General features: G+C 40.5%; 1 protein-coding gene across 20 annotated transcripts in view; it reads right to left on the reverse strand.

Moving 5' to 3' along the window:
- Positions 1 to 24,381, reverse strand: part of LOC125462070 (heparan sulfate glucosamine 3-O-sulfotransferase 1-like) — a 123,952-nt gene that overhangs the window by 5,031 nt on the left and 94,540 nt on the right. For 15 of the 20 annotated variants that reach the window (XM_048551579.2, XM_048551571.2, XM_048551569.2 and 12 more), the window contains one exon: positions 19,052 to 19,141. The exons of the other annotated variants lie outside the window; for them this stretch is intronic. The gene's annotated coding sequence lies outside the window, so the exon portion shown is untranslated. The remainder of the gene's footprint in view (positions 1 to 19,051; positions 19,142 to 24,381) is intronic. 20 annotated transcript variants of the gene reach the window in all.

Raw genomic sequence — 24,381 nt, forward strand, 5'->3', positions numbered from 1 at the left:
GGAACTGCTACCATGATCTAGGTTTTGGCACATTGTGATCCCAAGCAGTGCACTCTGATGAACACTGACATTCTGCAGTCAGTCTATTCAGTGTTAGGTCTTTAGGCAAAAGGGGTCAGAGAAAAGGAAGATAGTACTTGGAGGTTCTGGTGGAGTGGGTGGTGCAGAAGAAGGTATCCTGTTCCTAGTTGACCAGATCTGGAAGCCATGCAACAGACCCTGGTACAAAGTCACCAGCTGGACAGGACAGTCTTCATGGTCCACAGTAATGGCCAGCAGCAGCACCAGGTCAATGACTACAACAATTTCCCATCAAGGCTCAGGCTTCAGGCAGGTGGGCATCAGGCTCCTCACCACCTATGAGTTGAGAATCTTGTGCCTCTCAGGATACCTAGATAGCACCTAGGATGTGGATCTTTCAGAATCACCATGTCAGCTAAAGTACCATTCTTCATTCTGCTCTAACTATCACAGTAACTGCCTTGCCCATTCACCACGTCTTCTGACCTCAGCCTTCTCTCCTTGTGTCTTGCAGGTACCAATGAGCTCCCCATGGCCTCAAATGGGGAAACGGCCAACTACACTAGAAGGTACCACCTTCAAGAGTAAGGGTGTCGAGGAATCAAAGGAAGTATCAGCAAGGCAAAGCAACATCATCAGCAAAGAAGCAAAATCTTTTGAGGGCACTTTGATTAAAGCCACACTTTTTTTTAGAAATCTGTCTTTGCACCATTCAAGTCTCTGTGAAACCCCAAATGTAACTGTGCTATTCATTGCATCATCCATACCAGCATGATGCCTAACAGGAATGACCATGGTGTCTGTGAGAGCACATGGAAGCAAGATGAACAAGGCACATCGAGGACAGTGGGTTCTGTGGACACTACTGCTCCATTAGGTCAAACATCCTCAAATTTCCCCAGCATCTGTGTGCACAGGTGTTGGTGCTGCATGAAATCGTCAGCAATGTCTGGGGTAGAGAGAGATGTACAGCACACAGGGAGCCAATGCTTTAGGACCTGCAGGGATTAGAGAGTCCACAGCTCTCTGTCACGTATGATACATGTGTGTAATCTTCTTGGCCTCTAGAGGGCTTCACATCAGTGGGCCTTGCAGCCCTGTTCCTCACAAGTTGGCGTACACATCCCAACCACAGTGGGTGTGGTCACAGCCATTTTCTTCCACATTGTGTATTTTCAATTTCCAGCAGTAGAGTGCTCTTGAACAGTGGATTGCAGTCTCAGCCTCCCTGTATGGGTGAATATTGGACATTTGCAACCCCTTCTAACAGACCCTCCTGTGAAACACATAGGCTTCATAGCTGCCCAGATTCCCACTTAAACCGTCTACACAAGGCTGAACCTGCCCGCGTTCACTCCAGGCATTGGCAATTCCAGTGACCATAAGGATTGTGATCATACACTGCCTGCTTCGAAGTTAGCATGCCCTAGAGGGTGACCTCCTCCCTCTACATTACTCCATCCCCAAACATCCTTTTCCATATTTTCCCCCTTACAAATAAAGTTGTTCACCTTCACAATTGTCATCTGCCCTCTCCCTGAGCCTGGAGTCCCTCTATCCTCGAAGTGAGTTCTCAAATCTCCTGCTAGTGCTGTGAGGTAGCAGTGCTAAGCACTGAGCTACTGTGCTGCCCATGCTTTATTACACATTTTTAAATTCCATTCTGGGCATCATATCTAGAGAAACACATTAAAAAAAACCTTGCAGAAGATGCCATAGATATTTACAATAGTGGTGCTATGTATGAGGGAATTTAATTATTGGGTTGGAGCTTTCTCCTTGTTGCACAGAAAGTCAAGAAAGGATGTGATAGAGGTGATAATGATAGGGCGAAGAAGGAGAAACAGCTTCCATTGGCAGTCAGTTAATGACAGAGAACATAGATCTGTGTGAATGGCAGAAGAACCACAGGGAACACATGAAATCATTGAAGATTCAGAAGTGACTTCCAAGAGAGAATTGGGTAAATATTTTGATGGGGAAAAAAGCTACAAGATCATGGGAAAGGGGCTGGGGAGGGGAATGACTGGATGGCTCTCCCAACAAACCAATACAGACACAATGAGCTGAATGGCTTCTTTCTTATGTTTCTATGTCGTGGAAGTGAATGTTTTATTGTGAGTTAATATTGATGCCAATCATTCTATTTCAAAAATTGCTTTCGGGGAATTGGAGCTTTATGATTGGAGTCCCTCCCAGAACAAAGGAAGCTCCCTGAGGTCCTGCGCAATTTGAAGGGTATTAGAAGTTTGTGAGATGTTCCGTAACCCTTTTTCTCACCTATGCATCTGAGAAATGGGTATACAATTATAAAGGTGTCATTGATTGATTTGATGTGCAGTGAAATCAAAAACCCCTCTTGCTGACTCACCATTTTCTGGCAAAATCTATTGGATGCTTGCTTCCAAATAACCATGTTGTTAGTTCGCTCATTACTGATATCAATTTTAGATGCCTCTCTGAATAAAAAGCATTTATTATTCCAGTCAAATATTCACATCACTGCTTTAGAAGCCCCTCCAGAGTGATCGCTTTGCATCCTGCTTTAACAAACTAGGAGCGTGTTCTGTATTTTCGACATTGATGTATCATCTTGTGTTTGTATTCAATTGATATTTGGTATAAAATAGGGTCATGCATCATGTTGGAAGCCCTCAGGCTGTGTGATTTGTACATGATCAGAACATAGCTGCCAGATTTTGAAATGTCCTCTCCACCTAATTGTTTAGTAATTGAGCAGAACAACACACTTCCTTCATGAAGTTGCACCTTTTAACCTATCCCACTGACTGACAGCATTGGTGCTGAGCACACAGGGGCGACCCATCCTTCAAAACTGGGGGACCTGAAAAAATAAATTGTGCTTAAAAAAAATCAATGCTTTTAGCTGTAAGGATTTTAGATCGTGGCTATCCAGTGATGTGAGAATTATACTTCTCCAATCAATGGCACATCGTCAAGGTAAAAATGGTTCTAATTTCTTAGCCGGTGGCGCACAGTCCCAGACTCCTGGACCTGCAGCCAAGCTTGAAGACAAAGCCTTTGCTGTTTGCAGTGAAGCTGCTCTGCATAACCCCCCAATAATTCATATCACTGAAACAGTATCACGGGAAAGGAGATATGATGTAGCTCATGTTGAAAGGAAAATTGATGATTGCAAAATAAAATCATTCAGTGTACTCAATGGCATAGCCTTCACCCAGTTTTATACTCACAATGCACAAAAAATACCATTTGGTTTGAGAGCTCCCTACACACCTCCTAAACATTGTACAGACTGTTCTTAATAAAGCTTACCATTACACTTAAATGTGCACAGTAAAAATAATGTTAATTCACCATCTTTAGCATCATCTTAATCTAGTTCCCTTATTGTCCCTTTACCTCTTGTCATGGGAAGCTATTTCTAACCTTCTTTGCACACTTCTGTTCCCCTTTCAGAGTGCAATGCTGTCCATATGATTCCTATCAAACAGCCAGTTGAAAAGAGGCTGTAACTGGTCACGTCAGTCAATTGTTCAAAAAGGGACTTACATGCCACACGATTTAATGTAAGGGTGAAAGTTGCACCTCAGGAACAAAGGAACCTCACAAAGTTTGCAAGTTATGATTGGCCGCCATTGCAGAAAATATACTATGCTTATTTTTAGTTGTCCCATTTCTCTTCTTCAAAATATTCCAACAACTGTTCACATAATACAATGGATTTACAGAACAGAAATGGCCTTTTTGGCCCCATGCCCTTAATCAGTTTTTGCAACCACCAAGTATGTTCCAAAATGTGGTTAGTGAAACTGCTGATCAATGTATTTTATTTACCCCCTTTTTAATTTGCAGGAATCAAGTTAAAGCAGATCAGTAATGAAGCTTATAGTTTAAATAATTTATATCGTTATTCCTGAAGGTTCCTTGGAGATAAAGAGGTAACATTATTCACAAGAAATTACAGATATCAAGATTAAAACATGTACTGCTAATATAAAATAACACTTGTTGCAAGAAATTCCCAATAAATCTGTGGTATTCCATTGTGGTGAATTATTTGAGTTCCTTGTAATGAGGGTTGAAGCTGAAGTCCGATTTTTGCCTGCGATGCTTCTGTGGTTGAATAGTTGATGTTTCTTGTGCAGGTAGGCTTGACAGGACCGCAGATTTTGGAAGAGTCAGAAGATTCATGCCTTCTAGTTCTGCAGGCATGTCACTTCTAGCTTCTCATTTATTTTACAGCAAACCACTGGCTGTTTCAAGATATGTCCCTGCCTCCCTCTTTTCCTCACTCCCTATCAGCCTGAAGACGTGCTTCTTTCCCAGAAGTTTCGAATTGGAACCTCTCTTGGGCAAGCCCACTTGCTTTTTTGAATCATTCTTAGCTGGTAAGCTAAGACAGCTGCTGTGACCAGGGGGCATATACAAAAAATTAAGTTGTTCCATTGGCGTCCCAGAAACATCTCTTCCCATTACAAAGCCTTTGGTTTGGTTCTAGTCGATATCCAATTTACATTCTCACAATGAGTTGTCAAGGACTCCATTATCTTCTGGGCAAGATTTGAGACCTATCTGGCTATCTGTCTCTGATCAATTTAGAATGTGGAGTTGTATCGTCATGTGACTTGTAACAGACATGATTTCAGTTTCTCGTGTCTTTGTATTGTTACAGTCAGATTATCCTTTTTATATAAGTACTTGAAATAATTCCACAGAGGCCAGTATCCTGTTGCCGAGTCACCTTTCATTTAAATACAGAGACTGTTTGACACTGATTCAACTCCCTCAGAGCCAGCTCTCAGTGTGAACAGGAGTCTGACAGTCCTGTTCTTGACTCTCAGCTAAGGCTCCCTGACTGGGGCTGTGAATCTGATCCAATTAGGGAACGCATATTCTATGAGGTCCACCTGGCAGACCTCATTACAATCACAATGGCACTCTCTGGTTCACACCTAACAGGGCAATATAGCTGAGTCATTTCGATGATGGTTAAAAGGGAAGGTGAGAGTAAAGAAAGGAGGAGCCAAGATTTGATTTACATTTGAGAATGCACAATGGTGCTTCTCATGATGTTAAAATATTTGCATTTCTCTATTTATTTGTGAGCTTCACAAATACTGGTACTGCTTTCATGTCTTGACCATACTTAATATAAAGCTAGTGACCATTTGTTAGGACATTTGATAGTGGGAAGATATGGATTGTGGCATGCAATATGGAGCTAAGAAAGGAAGTATTTCCTGGTTTTGTGGAAAAGTGAAGTTTTGGGGAAATGTGGTATTTGCACTTTATTGTTAGTTCAGTGCACTGGTGGAATGTCAGTGAATCTCACTACAAGTGATCATCCCAACTAGCAAAATAAGCCACTGATGGTACACTGCCTGCATCATCTTCCAGCTCCTCCTTCTACACAGCAACATTTGAAGATATATTGTGCTTTGTGCCCTGTTCCACTTACAAGTCCAAATCTTACGGATGTTTAAGAAATATTTCGAAGATCTTTCCTGATGTGTAAGGGGCTCTTAGATCTGACCAGGCACCTGAAGCCTATTTCTGGTGTGCCATTGGCTTGTTCAGTGACATAACTAGATCATATAGCATTTGCTGGATCACTCCTGGATCTTAGTCCTCAGATTTCCAAGAGGTGTCTCTCACCACGATTAAGTGAGTATCCAATATATCTGAAAAGCCTGCCAACAACATTGCTTTGATATGAGGGCAGATCAAGGAGTGTGGACACATTCTTGGATAAATCAAGGTGGCAGATGCTCAGGAGTCTTGTGTGCAATTACACTAGGGTCTTTTTGTTGTATCCATCAGCTGCATATTGACGTTGCTATTGTTGACCACTCTTGGCTGATCAATGTTTCCTCAATTGCTACATGTGTAGTATCAGTGGTGCCCTGTGCCTGTGGGAAACCAACAGAGCTGCAAACCTCAGTAAACACTACTTCTGACCAGTATCATTGAAGGCAAGTTTCATATTATTTCCAGTCCTGACAAAGATGTCATCAGGCAGCAATCTTGTGTAACTGTTTGTTGCTGACTGTGAGATTCTGTAATTGACTTTGGCAGAGCCTAGAGAGCTACAATGGCAAAACAATCAAAGATACTGGTGCCTGTATAAAGTCACTTTTCAGGAGAAGCATTGGGATCAAGCTCTTTCTCGCCAGCAAGGAAGAAAGCAGCTGTGCATAGGTAGCACTTACTAATGTATTTCCATCCTGGCTTCAATGCTTTTCTTTAACTGGAAAATTCCAGGAGGTCCGGAAAACATATGGAGGAAAAGTCAAATTGCAAAACTGTAATTGAGCAACATTACAAAACTGATGATGTACCTTTCCTGATGCACTCGCATACTTTTAGGATTTCAACTTAAACCCATACACAAACCCATGTGCACGTGCATGTTAAAATCTTTCCATAGTTTAGAATGGTATAAGATATCTATGGATAATTGGGAACTAATTTTTGAGGAAGAATCAAGCATCAGGGAGTCTTATGCTCGCAACCAGATTCAACTTATTAGCTACAATCTACAGAAATAGCTTCAGTTGCACAAATTTAGACATTTATCTTACAGAAGAAAATAGGTTAATTTGCAAATAAATAAATATAGCTAAGAACCAAGCAAATATACTGCCCATGACTGAAAAATAATGAAAACTATAACATACAGCAATATGAAGGAAAAGAGATCCCTTTCAATTGGAATCAACATTGTTATTGTTTGATGAAGCTGTCACAATTAATCTGTTTGCATGTTTGATCCAACAGACATTGTAACAATGTAAAAGAATTGATTAAGATCCTCTTTATGGATTTGGTTGCCCAAAGCTGTTGCATGCACATACAGAATATTTAGAGAAAAATAGGAAATGCAGACCTCTGAAAATATATGACTTTATTGTAGCTTATTCATGCAGATCTGCCACTTGACATGTAGAATGAGAAACTGTGTGTGCAATAGTTGATAAATAGCTCCAGATATTTACAATATATCTGCAGAATCACTTTACATTTCAAAGCAGTGTCACTGACTGTCTATTCAGAAACAAGGGTCATTCACTTAAAACGTGGTTAATGACACTTGTTGGAAACCTGAGTAATCAGGTCCAGGAGAGAAATTGTGAATGCCATGTGACTGCCAGATGTGTCACTGAACAAGCCATTTGCGCATCAATGGTGGGCTTCAGCTGAACAGACAGTTAAGACCCCCTTCAATACTCATCATGCAGCATCTTCAGGGTGATTCTTAATCAGTTGCATGGTTTGGAACTGCATGAAGAATTAGGCACAGAGCACAGTGTTTTCTAATGATGCTGAGAAAAAGGGAAAGAAGGACAAGCTAGAAGGTGATGCAGGCAGTGCACCAGAGGTGGCTTATTTTACTCACTGGGATGCCCTCATTATTGGAAGATTTACTTGTATTCCACCCTGTGCACCCACTAAGCAACAATAGAATGGATAAACTAACCAATTAAGTGTTGTATTTAAATCTGTCAGCCTACATTTATATCAACTATAGTGATATTTGACACAGAAAGAAGCTTCTTTGAACTCATGTGTGTATCAAATAAAAATATGCCACGCTTTTAGAAATAGAAATACAGAATGAAGTAATAATTGCAGTTGTATTAAATGCAAACAAGCTTTCTATTCAGCATGCAGGCGATTGAACTGCGTGCAGAATTTAAAACTGTCATGCTGTTCCTGCTGCTAAAGTATCGAAAAATTCTGGCTCTGTCTTATTGATTGCTGATGTGTGACAATTGAATGAATAATTTTGGTAATACATGGTTGACAGTTTTTAACTAAATTGTGGAGTGCTGTAGAATTGTCTTTGCAATCTGAATTCTTTGCTATCTTGAAAGCACTTAGATAGAGAAAAAGGATTGTTAATGACTGAGAAAGGACCGTAAATTGATTCTTGTGTAACTTGGTGGCTGTAAACACGGGTTTGGCAAGGAACATGCATTAATGATCTTCATAAAAAAGCAGACTGTAGCAATGGAGAAATGCCTGGGCTGAACCTTACAATTTTTGGTTAAGTGTTAGTAATTTTTTTTACGGGGATTACGACCACAAGGCCAGACAAGATTTCTTGCTAAAGCTTTCCAAATACACCTAGTTAACTGCTGACCCCATCCTATGTCATCCCTCAGGCCTGATTGCAAACCCAGCTTACCATGCATCGTTCCCAGAACCATTCACCACTCACCAGATAAATACTGAAAGACTGGCATTCTTTGCACCCATGCCATCTTTGAAAGGGCAGTGGATACCTGGACAATCATTGCAATCTGATGTTACCACTCACTGGCAACATTATGTCACAGCAGCCACAAAGTTACATTGACCACACACATAGCTGGCATGGTGGACACTGTCTTGCATATATCACCCCATTCTCTCGCCCTGGTTGTATTTACCGACCAGGCCATATACTCTACTTGTCTGTACCTACATCCCACCTAAAGACACTCTCTTAATCAATTCTACCCCCAGTGCGCACAGGATGCACACATCTTGTCATTGCCAAGCAGGGGAACATCACACACAGGCAATCATGTGAGTCCATACATCAGTTTCTATTTACAAATACATAAAGAAAACACAAAGAAAACCAACAGAGGCTTTAGTTCTCCCCACCCTACAAACCAAGTGCTGGCATCATGACTAATAACATTTTACATTCCATGATGGTCTGCTGCATGCAGGACTCAGCGACTGGAAAAAGAGGTCAAGAAGGCCCTAAGACAGAAATAGCTGGGAAAACTCTGTAGTTTCAGCAGCATCCGTGGAGAGAAAGCACAGTTAATGTTTGTTTCTGATTTCCAGCATGTGCAGTTCTTTTGGTTTTGTTTTTGTTCAGCACATCATGTCCAACTTGTTACGTCTGATGCAACTGAGCTGTACCATGCAGAAGGAGAACTTTATCCTGTCCAATGTCCTCCTCATAAGACTGCTGCCCATCCAGCACATCATCTTGTTGCCTACACCAATTGTGCAGAGCCCAGCATGATATCTGTGCACTGTATCAGTCAGAGGCTTAGGTACTGTATCACAAGCCAATGTCCTAGTGGTAGTCCTTGTCCCCTAGTAACCAGCCTTGTGAGGCATCCGGAACCTCAAACACACCAGCTACACAAAGGTGCCCCAGGATTTAGGAGCCATGGCAATTGCTGGGGTAGTGGGCACGCACCACTTGGAAGTGGTAAAAATGATCACATATGACCTGAATATTAATGAAATGGAAAGCCTTCCTCAATTTAGTGAAATGGCTATGCGATGAATGTTAGCTGTGATATGACCCCCTTAGTGTCATGTCGATGCAGTTCACGGGATCCTGCATTTGGACGAAGCCAATTTTGTTTCTAAATCCTACTGCCCAGGCTGCAGCACTGACTTCATTGGGAAATGAAACAAATTGGTGTAATCTTGTCCAGATAGCATTGGTCACTGCCCTGATATATTTGGCGGTGCATGGCTGAGAGATCCCACACAGGGCACTTATTGCCCCCTGGAAGAAGCCAGTTATATATGAATTCAAAGTGACTGCCAGTTTCCCAGCCACCGACAGAGGATGGCCTCCTATCCTTGCAGCCCTCAGGTCCCATTCCAATTCCTTTACAGTTTCCAGGGAGGCATGGAGCCTATGTTGGTTGTGCACCTCACTCACCCCCATGAAACGGAGTTGGTGCTGAGAAGCTCTGGAACCCTTGTGGATCACAGGCTTCCTGAGGGCTCTGTGGCTGAAACCTGCCCCTGATCCAGAACTTCTCATCCTCTGAGATGGTTTGCTACTGTTCCCAGGCTTGCTGTCAACCTCACTGTTCTGATGGACAGTCACCAGATCCAAAATATTAACTCTGCTTTCTCCCCACAGATACTGCCAGACCTGCTGAATTTGCCCAGCCATTTCTGATTTTGTTTCAGATCTCCCGCATCCACAGTACTTTGTTTTATATTTATTGTTAACCACGGGTGGTTCTTCTCAACCAGTCTTTTTGACTGAAATAAACTTTTGCTGAGTATTATGAAGTATCAGCTTCTATATCTGACAGTACTCATCTACTGAACATTCCAGAATCATGGAATCACAGAATTGTTACAGCACAGAAAGAGGCCATTCATCCCATTGTGCCTGGATTGGTTCTATTCCCTGGTGCCAATCTCCTGCCTTTTCCCCATGTTCCTGCACTCTTTTTCTACATAAATAATCATCCAGTGCCCCATACAATGCTCCAAATGAGCCTGACTCCTCCACATACGAAGGCAGTGCATTCCATATGCTAACTACTTACTAGGTGAGCATTTATTTCTCACGTCATCCTTGCTTCATTTTCCGATCAATTTAAATGTATGCCCTCTTGTTCATTTTTCTTTTAAGAGTGGGAACAATTTCTCCACATCTGCTCTATCCAACCTGCTCATGAATTTGATATCTTCTGTCAAATCTGTTGTCGGCCCTCTTCTCTCCAAGGAGAACAGTCCAACTTCACCAATCTGTCCTCAATAACTGAAGCTACTCTTTCATAAAGCAGTTCATGTAAATCGCTTTTGCACTCTTTCCCCTTTGTCTAATTTTCCAGCCCACTCTAGATGACTCTTTCTTCATACCTCTGTCATTCTCCTTGCTTAAGTTGAGGACACTAGTTTGAAACCCAAGTTGCGGTCCATCAAACTGAATTTGAAAATGTGATCAATACCTCTTAGAGGATTACTAGGTATGAGATCTCTTATTAATCCTACCTCATTGCACATTACTAGGTCCAAAATTTCCTGTTCCTAGTAGGTTATCCAGGGTTTAATTTACTGATGTTTGAGCTCCAATCTTGTCTTCACTTCTCAAGATATGTTCTCTGATAATTATTTCTTTTCCTCACTTGAAGGTGTTAATGCTGTACTGAAGTACAATTTCAGATATACAGCTCGCTTTTCTGTGTATGTTTAGTGAGGAAGCAAGGGTGGATGTGTGGGGTGGGGGGGAGAAGATAAACCTAGAGTTGACTCGACAAAATAATTTTGTGTGTTAATATAACAAGCATTCACAAGCTAGACCATTTGGAATGGAGGAAATCCAGGTCATTTAATCCATATTAATTCAGTGAAACATCGGGGATACTTCATTCATGTGATCTTTTATGTGAATATAATCATTTAAAATTAAATCTCGGTAAGCTATTCAACCACAGACTCATCATGTTTTGAATGTCCTCTCACTCCACCTTCATGTGCAGTTTGATCCAAGAGTCACTGCCAAATAGGCACAGTAAACTCTAATTTTGCCTTTCCCTGTCCAAGGACAATGAGGCCAAATAGACTGCTTGATATTTTCTGATCAACATGTTCAGAGATATAATCACACAACTCTGGAGCAGGTGGGACTTGAACCCAGAGCTCTCAGTTCAGAAGGAGAAACACTACCACTGTGCCATTAAAGCCTAATTACACAGCTAGATCATACTGGGTGAAATTAGGTACATCTGCATCAATTTGTTGATTTGTATAAGCTAGTCCCTGCTGGCTAAATTTAATGAGCTATCAAGGGATTTTTAAGAAAAAAACCTTTTTATTGCTTTCTGCATCAGAAATCTGCAAAACAAGGTCAAATTTGTAAGTGTTTATTACCAACCTTCCAAATTGATATAGATATATTTACGAAATGTTTGAAGAAAACAGTGTATGTGATTAAACAAACCATATACAATATTTTAAAATTAATATATAAAATACAAATGCTGTTTTCTTCTTCATCTTCATTTACCTTTTTAGATTTGAGAGCCCGTATCCACTTCTCAGTCATTTAAACAAAACTTCATGATTCAGAACCTTATCAATAAACAACCTGCCTAACCAATCAGCAAGCAAAGTGCTACTAATAGGAACAGATCACCATTTTGTACTCTTTAAGTTTGAGTTTTTAGTTCTGTTTCAATATTGTTCCAGATTTGGGCCCATACTTTACACTTCTTAAAGGCCAGTCTTTCTAGATAAATATTCACCAGCACTTTAAATCAAGAGTTGAAAGGAGGAAAACAAGTTTTTGCCTTCCAAATATACCATAGGAGTTCCACTAACAATTAATCTTGATCAAATTATGCATGAAAGTGCTTGAAATTGACAAAGATAGCACACCAAATCAATTGTTTATAATAACATAATTTATTTGTTTTAACTGCAGGATGTTAAAAGGACAAAACGGTGTAACTCAATATTATTTCCCTGAAAAATAACCGTTTGCTCAGTGGTAATGTGACAAGGTCATTGCCTGGCCTATTTAGGACATATTCCCGAAAGGTCTGCCTAGTTACTGTGGCCCATTGTCAGAAATGATTTCTTCTGGGCACTGAATTGACTGGCATGCAATGTCACTGACCAACAGATTTATCATGTACTAGTCGTGTCTTCCGTACTATGTCCGTATGTCCTTAGTCTAGCTGCAACAGTATTCGCTTGGAAAGAGCTTTGGGAATGGAAATTTGTTTTCCTTTGAAGGTAAACCTCTTGAGACATTTCATTCATCTCTGAAAAACCAAAAGCATCTGAATATGTCTGACACTCCTTTTATTGTATCAGGTTACCCTTCAATGACAACTTTGCAAGGTGCCTTCTCAGTTGTGAGTTGTTATTGGTTTCCGATTGAACCTGATCACATTTATGACGACCAAACCGCAATGGATTTGTTTTGAGCATATTTTCCACCTCAGTGTCCATGCTGTTGGCTTGTAGATCCAAAGTAATACCTACATCCTAACTCAGGTTTGGCAATTTTCTCAGTGTATCTGAGGTGACTATTCTAGCTCCAGGTTGTAGAAGAAGTCAAAGTCATATCTCTGTACTTTTATCTCAAGTTGTTTTAGTTTAGGTGGTGCGCACATCAATGGTTTGTGACCAATCATGTTAAATTGGTGTATGATCAGTTTTCATGATGAGCTGTTTACTGAACAGGTACATATGGAAGCTTATGTTGGCAAAATTGACAGCAAGTGTTTCATGTTCTATTTTGGAATAATTGGAGTGGATACAAATGCAATCAGCTTACCATCCTGCACAACGCATGCTACATCCCTTCCTGTGAACAATTGGCTCCAAGATTGTCTTTGCCGTATTGTAATGCTGCAGAGTGCTGTCTTCTTTTGACAACATTTGATCGAGAGACTCAAACATTTGGTCCATATGGGTGATTGTCCATCTGCCATATCATTGGGCACTCTCTCAGTGACAATGTTTTTTTTTCAGAAATGTTCAGAATTTGAAGGTGCCAAGAATTTGAAGAATCCAGGATAAGTTTGTAGATTTCCTTTATCTCGCAGGTTAGGCATTTGTCTCAAATTTCTGACTTTGCCTGGGTCAGGGCAGAACAGATTTGCAACCTGAGTATGTGGAACTGACAAATAAACCAAACAGAAGCCTCTGGAAATATTATCTTCCAAACGACATTCTCAAGGTAGTTCCTGAGATATCCTGACTAAGTGTAATGACAAATATTCAGTCTGACATTCAGCTATGAGAAGATTTAGCGGCTGGGATTCAATTCCACTAATATGGGGCCTTGTCGGTATCACTTTATGGAGTGGTTCGGATATCCCAGATCTAGACTTACCCTCATTGTATAATTATTCTTTAGGAATGCATACAATTGAACTACACTGATTCACTCAGCAGTGATGCGTTTGCATTTCATGTTACCCAGCTCACACTTAAGCTTTTCTTGTACGCGAATCCTACATTTTCTGGGGGGATTGATTGACGGAAATGCATCTTCTCTGAGGTGCAATAGAGCATCACACCTTTAAAACTTCCAAAGGCATTGAATGTGGCTGGGTACAATTGTAAACCTGGACTGACTCACAACAAGTATTCTGGATCTCTTGTGCTTCTCTCAGTACCTTGACGATATCGTGGATGGTCACCATACTGAAAAACAGATGCATTGGTAGTCTTGCCACTATTAGAACAGTTGTGTCTACCAGATAAAATATTTGTGGTTTCCATGCTGAATTGCTATAGCTGCATTGCGTTGTTAGAGCACCAGTAAAGGGGATTGGCAAACCCATTGTATGCAGTTAATTTGACAGTTGTCCATCATGCCTTTGAATTTCATTGTTGCTACAGGTCCTTCAGAATTCAGATGAGCATGATATTTTTACAAGTTCCAACATCAGTCTTGGTTTTGAGTGTGTACTTTCATTTGTTTTGGACAATGATGTTGATTTGTAGTTAATGCTTCCACAATGTATTAAATTCACAACATGGAAGGCTGTTCATTCCCATTTGGAAGTTTTCCAGTCAGAGTCTTGACTTGGATGTGCCTTGCTGTGAACTTTGTTTATCTGCTTACACTGACAGATGTCTCTGATGCATTCCTTGCCGCTGTAACAAGACCACTGCACCTGTTTTCTCTTTGATGGTACCTTGTTAAAGCCTTTGGCTGCATCTTTGGATCAACATTTCTTGCAGAGGTAGATCCAGCATTCTTCTGCACTGGGCACTTGGAACACAGAACAGCTTTGCGGTAGGTGTGGTAGACTACACTTCCCACACAGCTAACTTGTTTTTTATATCCTGAAGCAAAGTTATTGCCCTTTAGTTCACGTGGTGATTGAAGTGCTGTTCAGCAAAAAGGCTTTGCATTTTCTGCCATTTGCTAGTAGTGAATCAAAGCCGTGACCTTGTTGTTTTTCCAAGTGGTATTTTTGGAATTTTTCAACAGGTATTGAGACAATTACTAACTCTGTTACCAGCACCAACAGTTCACCCTCCATAAGGTCACATTCATTCCCCAGAATCCAATACGTGCTGACACACTAATCTAATAATTCCTATGGTTTGATTCTTGCGTACAGCTGGTCTGCTAACACTTTCCTTATTTTCGCAGGGTCTTTCTAATTTGCTTCAGATTAGCTTGAGGTATTGACACTTCATTACCAACTGCTATGAGATTTTCACAATTTGCCTAATTGGGGTTGGAAGCATAGCTGCACGCTTACTCTAAGATGTTTTGAGCTTGAATAAGAGATCTGGGTTTCCCAGTTCATGGAGGGGGATTTGGTATCCAACCTTCAGATGCTCTTTTGTCCATTCACTTTATTTCTAACATTGTGCACTCTTTCTATTCTCAGCACTGTGTTTATTGTGTCTTTCTATTTTTTGGCTTGAAACTTGTCGTGGGTACTATTCTGCAGCTGTTACCAAATGCAGTAAGCATTTTTTTTGTTATATGGATTTATATACCGTTTCTCTTAGTCCAGCACAGGATTGACTCCCAACATCCATTCAAATGTGAAATAGCCTTCAGATAGCGCATGTTTCAGATGGCAAATCCTAGCAAACACAGAGATACTCACAGTTTGCAAGTTATCTGATTTTATTCTATTTTCTATACTCTGGTAACATTTGGATGGCTGTTATGTTTTGTTTGATGCTGTTCCCTCTGGGCTACAAGCTTGTAAAGCTGGTTTATTCTTTATACTGCTTTTTCTTAAAAAGTCAGAAATTCCCACATGTATACAATATAATAATATTCTTGTGTTATCTAAATGTAACACAAATGAAGTATGTGGATTTCATTTACCTGAAGATCGCTGGTGTGTTTATTTATAGCTGAAATAATATACAGCACAAAGCAACTTCTAGACATAGCTCATGCCTTGAGTGTTATAGTGCAGACAGCCTGTGGTCATGTGATGATAGCTAGGTACTGAGCTCATTTGCATGTTGAGCTCTGAAAGGCACACAATATCAAAGGTGATAACACAACAAATATCAGGCACCAAGATGAAATGCAGGAATCTGTGTTCAGTCACTAATTCAGGGATTACAGGATCATCACAGAGCGAAGCCATTCAGCCCACTATGCCTGTATGAACTCTTTGATAGTCATCCATTATTTCCAAATGAATGTCAGAAGAATAGTGGGATCTCTGGTGCTTATCCGCAGATCACTGAAGGCAGCAGGACAGCTGAATAGAATAGGTAAGAAGGCATGCAGAAGACTTGGTTTTATTAGTTGAGGCAATGATTATAAGAGGGGGGATCTGTTGAGAACAAAAACAGAAGTTGTAAGAAAAGCTCACCACGTCTGCAGCATCTGTAAAGAGAAACCAGAGTTAATGTTTTGGGTTTGGTGACCTTTCTCAGAACCCAGTTTGTTAACTCTGATTTCTCCTCACAGATGCTGCCAGACCTGCTGAGCTTTTCCAACAACTTCTGTTTTTATTTTGGATTATAGCATGCACGATTCTTTTGGTTTTTATTTAGGATCTGTTGGGAGTTGAACACAAATTTTGTGAGGCCACAACTGAAATATTGTGTGCAGTTCTAGTCACAGCACTATATGAAGAATGTGATTACACTGGAGGGGATGCAGAGGGGATTTACAAGAATATTGCCATGAATGGAGCATTTTAGTCATGAAGCGAGGCTAGATAACCTCAGATTGTTTTCTTTCGTGCAGAGAAGGCTAAGGGAGGATCTGATGGAGGTAAATATGATTGTGAGGGACTAGTATAGAGTGGATAGAAAGCAGCTCAGTTGAAGGGAGCACAATTTTGAAGGTGAAAGGCAGGATTTTGTGCATGGCCACACATTGACAAGAGATATTTCAGTGCCCTTGAAGATTATACCTATGATGTCCTACCCACTGCTGCTGGCACCTGGCTGTGACCATGCTCCAAGATTACTGGTTTGTGTATTTGTTACTGATTGTGCATATGATGCATTCTTAAATACAGCTTGAGGAGAAAGTGACCTTAAAAATGATGAATTAACAGCAGATATACCTCCATATCAGAAAGTCTTTCATCTACAATTGCAATGGAACTTGATGGATCTATACCAGGACTAAAGATTTCCTACTGATTGGACACTGAGAAGTAACTGCTTTCTGCTTTATACAAGGCCTTTGAATCATGTTCTAATGATTGTCTTTATTCAAGCCACTTTGATTTCCTCTTAGATCAAATGTCAAAAGGAGCAGTAGGAGTCGACTGTTACTGCAATCAGTATTATAGTGCATTGGTGAAGCACAATGTCAGGCCACAGCGCAGATACTATTTGGAATATTCTGTACACTACTTGCACTTTCATAGGTATGGAACAAAGGGCTGACTCTATACATTGTAACAGCCTCATCTGGAGAGCAGCCCCAGTAATTTCAGTCATCTAACAAAATATAATGAGGATTTAGAAAGCTAGATTTTTGTTTTCTAATAGTTGGCCCGTCAGCAGCTACTCTCTGTGGTAAATTTTCAGTGCCACTGATCTGTGCTTCATCTTGAGCTGCTTTATCCCTGGTTCTAAATAATAGATTTGTTATATCAGTTGGGATGCTGTTCTTAGGATGTGAGAGGCTGGTGAGGTGATGAATGCTCCTGTGTATCTGTTCTTTGATTATTATCGGCTTCCCATAATCTTAAGGGAGTTGAAGGAGTCATTATTAAAAATCAATTTATGCGTTTAATATTTTGCCTGTATTACACAAAGCCTAATGTCTGTCTATATAATTAGTGTGTGAGTGCAATTAATGTGCTTTTATTGCATAAATTATTAAGCATTTGTTTCTTGACATACGATGGTGACATATGGTGTGTAACAGAGTGAAGGAATAATATAGTACATGCAAGATGGTCCATGTGAATTCCTAACCTTCCGGGGACCTGGGTTCTTACAATATCCCTAACCGGAGTTTTGGTAAGCTCATGTATTGTTAAACACTTTTTTCTGTACAATCTAGCACCTGTTCCCTGCCTAGTCATCCTGTTCAGTTCAAACATTAAAGTTACAGGTAGTGTAAATTAAACCAAAGTGGTTGGCATTATATTTGCTCTTAAGGTAGCCTATTTTATATTACACACAACTTAAAAGTAAAATCTAAAATTTAATTTGGTGCATATATGTGAGTCCTCTCTATATTAGAGTTAACTTATTTTCTTTCCTGATCTCTGTGGTGTGTTTGAAGTTGTGCTCCTGACAATTGTTGACCTGAAGTTTGCCTTCGGCTGTGATCGCTGCCTCGCCAACTGCCTATGAAACAGAAATCTAATTGGAGAAAAGCAAGTAGGAGTCAGCACTTTGACTGACAAATGCTTTTCATGACCAGAAGCTCATTACTAATGCATTGCGGTTGAAGGAGGTGACTCGAAAGATAAAGATAGTCGATGTATTAGCGATTATCTTTCCAAATTCTGTAGATCTTGGACTGGCTCCCACAGAATGGAAGGTAAAAAATGTCACCCCTTCATTTAAGAAGGGAGGGAGAGGGAGAAAGAAAAACTACAAACTTCGTAGTTTGGTAGGAAGAAGGAAAGTGTCACCATTTATTATGATGATTTGAGAACTAGAATAGTAAAATTGGGCAGAGTAGGATTGGATTTATGAAAGGGAAACTCATGTTTGACAAACCCATTGGAAGTATTTGTGAGAATTACTTATACTCATGGATGATGGAGAATGAGTGGACAGTGAATCAATAATTTTTAAAGTATGAAAACCTGCTGCATCCAGGATAGCAACAAGCTCAGCCACTCTCAACATAGCTTCAAGATCAACATCAAAATGGATAATTTCTTCACCTCAGAATTGTAATTGTTTTTCACTTTATAGGGAGGTGGCAGTGTAGCGATGTAGTTAGTGAACTAGTAATGTAGAACTCCAGGCTAATGTTCTGTGGAGACAGGATTCCACCATGGCAAATAGTGAAATTTGAAATCAATAAAAATCTGGAATAAAATGTTAGCCTAATGATCACCAAGCAACTATAGCCAATTGGTTCACTAGAGAAGGAAATCTACTGTCCTTGGCTAGTCTGATTCCAGACTCATTTTAATGCAGTTGATTCTTAATTGAACTCTGGGCGATTAGCTATGGGTAAATGCTGGACCAGCCGATGTCACCCACGTCTCACAAACAAATTAAACTAAAAATCCCATCTCTGCTTGCCTTGTACTATTATCCTATTTGCTTGCATGCTAGTGTGTGTACAAGCATAGCAAAATTCAGAAGAGTTTTTGACTTTCTAATAAGTTTATAGCTTACTTACAATGAAACATTCTCCATAATTTTGATTCTTCGAGAGGGCTATGTGGTTTGTTTCTCCATAGCTTTAATGTGTGTTCAAATATATATCAACCTGTGAAGAAAATACATCTGGTTAAAAATTCAAAAACTTTGTGATACCAACATTGGGAGTGAAAGAGTGGAATATATTGTTTAGCCTTACAGATCTGGTTGTAACAGTCAGCTTTCCTATAGATGCTGAAAACTTCTATTTTTTTCTTCTTTATTCATTCACGAGATGAGGGCGTGGCTGGCTGACCGGCATTTATTACTGATCCCTAATTGTCCAGAGGGCAGTTATGAGTCAACCACATTACTGTGGGTCTGGAGTCACAGATAGGCCAGACCAGGTAAGGATGGCAGTTTCCCTCCTTAAAGGACATTAGTGAACCAGATGGGTTTTTCTGACAATTGGCAATGGATTCATGGTCATCATTAGACTCTTAATTCCAGATATTTATTGAATCCAAACTCTACCATCTGCCAAGGCAGGATTCAAACCCAGGTCCCCAGGACATTACTTGAGTCTCTGGATTACCAGTCCAGCAATAATATCAGTAGACCATTGCCTTCCATCTAGTTCTCATTCACCATCTTCATTTTCAAACTCCACAGCCTCCTAAACCCATTGTTGCTAAATTTATCAGACTCTTTTAATTGTCATTCATTGCTGGAAGAGTAGATTGATTCCTCCTATTAAATATCAATGCTCTTGAGTTCATTCTTCCTCCAAATTCTATGCCCTGGGAATATTGTTGTAGGGACCTGAATAACATGGCCCCTGATGAGAAAACTGTAAGAATCATGTTAGAAGTTGGGTGAAGGTTTCTCCTGACCTTGGGAGCAATTTATTTCATTCTCAAACAGAATTCCGACCTTTGAGGTGAGATTCTCACTGGGCAGCAGTGAGATGCCTATAGACAGGGAATATTGCTTGTTATCGTCCTGGTTAACTGCAAATGTTGCTTCATTATTATGCAGCTTCCAATTTGACCACCTGCTATGAGGAAACTGCACATGGACAATTTCTGACACAAAGCTCAGAGCCAGTACCTGGTGACTTCAGCCCGCGCCTTGCTGTTCCACGCCAACACCTCAGAGTGCAACACCATACAACATCTCAAGGCACTCTCCTGAGTGCCTGTCTCACTCATTTCCCCATTCATATCCATGGATATTGGCATTTGAAACTCATCAGCCTCTCAGGACTCTCAGATAACATCTCTGATCCACCGACAGGATGCTTCTGCACTTACAAAGCTACAGCTCAAGTCACATCAGTTACTAACATTGATACGTTGTGAAAGGGCACTGTGGCCAGGAAATGGCATCAAGCTCATTGACTGGACCAAACTATATCTCCAGACTCACTTGCTCTTGTTGCAATCATTCACCCAGAACCTACTCGAATACTCATAGCATCTCTGTCTTCCCCCCGCTTTTTGCACATTGCCCACCCAGCCAGAGTTTCCAGGCTCACATTACTCTGGTCTCGCCATGCTGTTTAATACTGCCACAAAGCCCGGAAGCTTATCATAGTTGTCAGCAGTCAAGTCAAAGGAGACAGTCGTCAGTCACAGAGTCCTCATCCAGGAAGTTAAGGCCAGCCTCCAATTTCTGAGCAGAGGAATGAGGTCTCGGGGTAGTCAGGGTCAGGATCTTCTCACATGGAATGTGGAGCTGAGTGACAGACATCGCACTGCCTGTTTTGGCTCGCTCTGCCCTATTGTGGGCTGTTTTCTCCTGGAATAAGAGAAAGGGAGGGATTGAAATGAAAGTGAGTGACACAGCTATCATAGCTGGTGTGGGGGGGGGTTGTGAGTGGAGAAGATTGTAAAGTGAGCCAAGGGAGTGAATAAGCAGTGTGGAGGGCACGTAAGGTTAGGAGGGAATGGGTGAGTGCAAGTGAATGTGCAATAGCTAGATGGATAGAGCATGAACTTTGTTGGAAAGTGGGCATTGCTGGCAATTTCTACAGATAGTTGAGACAGCAGGGTGGCAATCTTAGACCAGACTAGCAGGGAAATCCTGGAGGAAGAGGGCATCCCTACTTTGCATCATCCCATTCGCCAGGACTTCAAGGTGTTTGCCCATAATGTGGAGTACCATATTCTCCTTGTCTGCCATGTCCAGGTAAGTGTCAGGAAGTGTGTAGGGTTAGTCTGGGTTCATAACTGTCCTCTGAAGACAGCATGGATACCGAATACAGTGCCTGGTAAAATCCAGCTCACATTGGGTTAGAGGTGTGCCATGAAGTGGTGTGCAACAGGTTTAAGATGGTTACACAAGGGAAACCTGCTAGGCCTCATGGTGATAAACTCTGAAATTTTCTCCCTAAGCTTCTTTCATTCTCAGCTTCTGTTTCTTTCTTTAAGGTACTCCTTAACAAGACCTTTTATTAATCAAGCTTTTGACCATCTGTCCTGATATTGTCTTGTGTGGCTTAGTGTCTAACTATGCTTTAAAGTACTACTGTGAATGATCTTTGGGCATTATGTGGAAGACATTTGCTCTATGTTTAACTTGTTTTTTTATCACTTCTAATGTAATATAACAAGCAAACAAATCTTCCTGGTTCTGCTAGCATTCAATAGGGAATCTCTGTGATATGCTGGTCTGCTCCTGAATCATGCCAAACACCATCACTGCTTCCCAGGCAATCACTGGAACTCAAACAGAATTTACTGGAAAAATACAGCAGGTCTAGCAGCATCTGTGAAGAAGCATGAGAGTTAACGTTTCAGGTCAAGTGACCCTTCCTTAGAACTTAAATATCTTTTATCTTCTTCCATCCCATCTTCTAGGGCCTCAAACACTCCTCTCAGGTGAAAAAAAATTATACGTGCTTTTTTCAGTTAGGTGTATTGTATTCTCTGCTCACGATACAATCGCTTCTGTATTGGAGACACCAATTGCAAGTTGGATGACTGTTTCGCATAACATCTTTGTTCAGTTAGAAAGTTTAAACCTGAACTTCTGATTTAATCATTTTAATCTTCTATCCTACTTCTAATCCGTCTGTCACTGATTTTATTCTACTCTACAAAACACAACCTAGTTTGAGTACCTGCAGCTCACATTTAGATTAGGTATTTTCCAGCCTGTTGGTCCCTTATCAGGGAAGAAATCTGCCTTCTTTACCCTGGCTATGCTGCATGTGACTTCAGACTCACTGCTATGCAGTGGGCTGTTAAATCACCTCTGAATAGTTTAGAAAGCCACCGAGCTTTATCAAACTGTTGAAGAAGAGAGTCTAAAAGGAATAAAATTGAAGAGGTAACCTGGCACCAATCTCTGCACCAGAATCAAAAAATGGCAAATCCAGCCCTGTCAACCCCATAAAGTGCTCCTGGCTGATATCTGGAGGGGCTTGTGCCACACACTGAGAGAGCTGTCCCATAGTCTCGTGAATCAGCAGTCTGACATTATTTGGTGTCTATGATTCTGTTCCAGACATCGCCATCCCATTCCCAGGACTGTCCTGTTTCTATCAGGACTGACCTTTCAGAAGTGATGGTTCAATGGTGTACAGTAGGAGAGAGCGTTACACTGGGAGTCTGCAACATTTACCCATAAGAATGTAGGAAATAGGAGCAGGAGTAGGCCGTTTGGCCCATTGAGATTGCTCATTTAAATTGTTATTTAAACAGATCACGACTGACCTGATAATCCCAGCTCCTGTTTTAACTCTGAACTTAGCTGTAATTGTCCTTCAAGGAATAGCCTCTGGGAATCAGGTTGTTATAGCCACAACATTATGGATTTACCCGTGTCCATCTTTGGTAATGGCCCCACACAACCTTTGACTGATAATTTTTTTTTCAAAAAATGAGTATTAAAGATGTTAGTTTTCTCTACCACCTGACATGATTGGCATGGTTTACAGAATTAGGCAACATCCAAAAGATGTCTTGGCCAGATAAAATGTCTGTTTATCAATGCTTGGGTTTTCCATTTTCCTGTATACTCCACCTTAGGAATTCCACGTGTGCCATGCAGTATTTCATTGCAATATCTGGGCAGTACCACTATCTGATGAATAACCACCTATTCTTAATCCTCAGGTCTGTGAGGATATTTCTAATTCCTCATCAGAACTTTGTTTTTAATGTAGTAGCATTTTGGAGCTCCTTTAGCCTCAGCTTCAGTGTGAGTTGTCTGTGTTAACTTACTTAACTCTGAAACTGCTTCCTGAGCATCAGTTAACTGAGACATCTCAAATAGCTCTTTTGGATTGTCTGTCTCTTCAAATAAAGGTACAGTTATTCTATCAGCTGGATGGGTATTCCCTTGCTTTTTGGTGATGAACCCTATTTAGCCATTTCACAGGTTACCACACATCATAGAAAAATACTTGGAATTGGTTCCTGTAACTGTTCTGCCACTTTAAACTAATTCAGAGTTCCCAAGGTTATGAATGAAGCTATAAACTTTACTGCAATCAAATAATTAACTTGAAGTAAATTAACTCTGTCCATGGGTAACTTCTTAGTCAGCACTGCTTTGGACAACATTTCCACTTTGTACAATGGAACCAGGATAGAATCTCTGATTTTCCTGTTTACAAACACTTTTGTTTTTAAAAAGGAAAGAATATGCTGGAGTAGCGTATGAACAGTAGCCACTCTGCGGGAAATGCTATAAAGCAACAAGCAATAGGAGTATATAAAAAGAATAGAGCAATAATTATGAGTGACTTTAATCTTCATACTGATTGGGTCAATCAAGTTACAACAGGTAGCTCTGACAAAAAAGGGATAGTTTCCAACAGCAATAGGTCATGGCATCAACCAGAGAACAGGCTATCCTGGGTCTGGTAATGGGTAATGAAGCAGGTTTAATAGATGACCTCTGAGTGAAATATCTCTGAGGAAATAATGATCATAACATGGTAGAATTTAATATTCAGTTGGAGTGTGAGAAACTTTTGGCAAAAAAACCCTGTGTTTAACTTAAATAAAGGGAATTACAACAAAATTAAGATGGAGTTTGCTACAGTGGCCTAGACAGATAGACTAGCAAGAAAGACAGTAAGCAAACAATGGCAAACATATAAGGAGGTAGTTCATGACACTTAGCAAAAATGTATCCCAGTAAAGAGGAAGAATGCCAAGTGAGGATTAAACCAACCATAGCTAGCCAAGGAAGCTAAGGAGAGTACAAGTCAAAAGGAAAAGCATATAAAGAGGCAAAAGTCAGTGAGAGCCCTGAAGACAAGAGCAAATTCAGAAACGGGAAAAGAAGGACTAATAATATAGTAAGAGAGAGAAGATAACCTACGCAGGCAAACTACTGAGTAATATAAAAAACAAC

Source organism: Stegostoma tigrinum, chromosome 20 (genome assembly GCF_030684315.1).
Source record: "Stegostoma tigrinum isolate sSteTig4 chromosome 20, sSteTig4.hap1, whole genome shotgun sequence".
NCBI classification, from domain to species: domain Eukaryota; kingdom Metazoa; phylum Chordata; class Chondrichthyes; order Orectolobiformes; family Stegostomatidae; genus Stegostoma; species Stegostoma tigrinum.